This window comes from Penaeus monodon, chromosome 27 (genome assembly GCF_015228065.2).
Source record: "Penaeus monodon isolate SGIC_2016 chromosome 27, NSTDA_Pmon_1, whole genome shotgun sequence".
NCBI lineage: Eukaryota > Metazoa > Arthropoda > Malacostraca > Decapoda > Penaeidae > Penaeus > Penaeus monodon.
The window spans coordinates 25,388,197-25,388,604 of record NC_051412.1 but is presented as its reverse complement, the minus strand read 5'-3'; positions in this window follow the sequence as shown (position 1 = coordinate 25,388,604).

The following is a 408-nucleotide window of genomic DNA, read 5'->3' as shown; positions in this document are numbered from 1 at the left end:
GAATGGGACTATGAAGACTATTATGTATTGGTCGGGGGCCACAGAATAAGAAAGATTGGAAACCACTGCATTAAACCTTTTTATTGTTCTTGCAATAATGAGACCGGTGTTTTCGAATTGTAGTCTACTGCAGGTACTTTTATATAGATTTTATTCACCACCACCACTGTCTAATGTCATAAAAATTACTGTGCTTGTCAATGAAACACTTTCTACCAAAATCGTTACCCTGTGATTCCCACGAACATTAACCCAAACAAAAATTCTTGCGTAATATCCATGGACAGATAACCTGCGTTGTCAGCTATCGAGAAAAGTGCTCATAACGTTTTGTTACGTTTATGCACAAGCACCACTCGGTGGCCGCACGTGCATAGGCATATCATTGCGGATAGCTTGAAATATTAA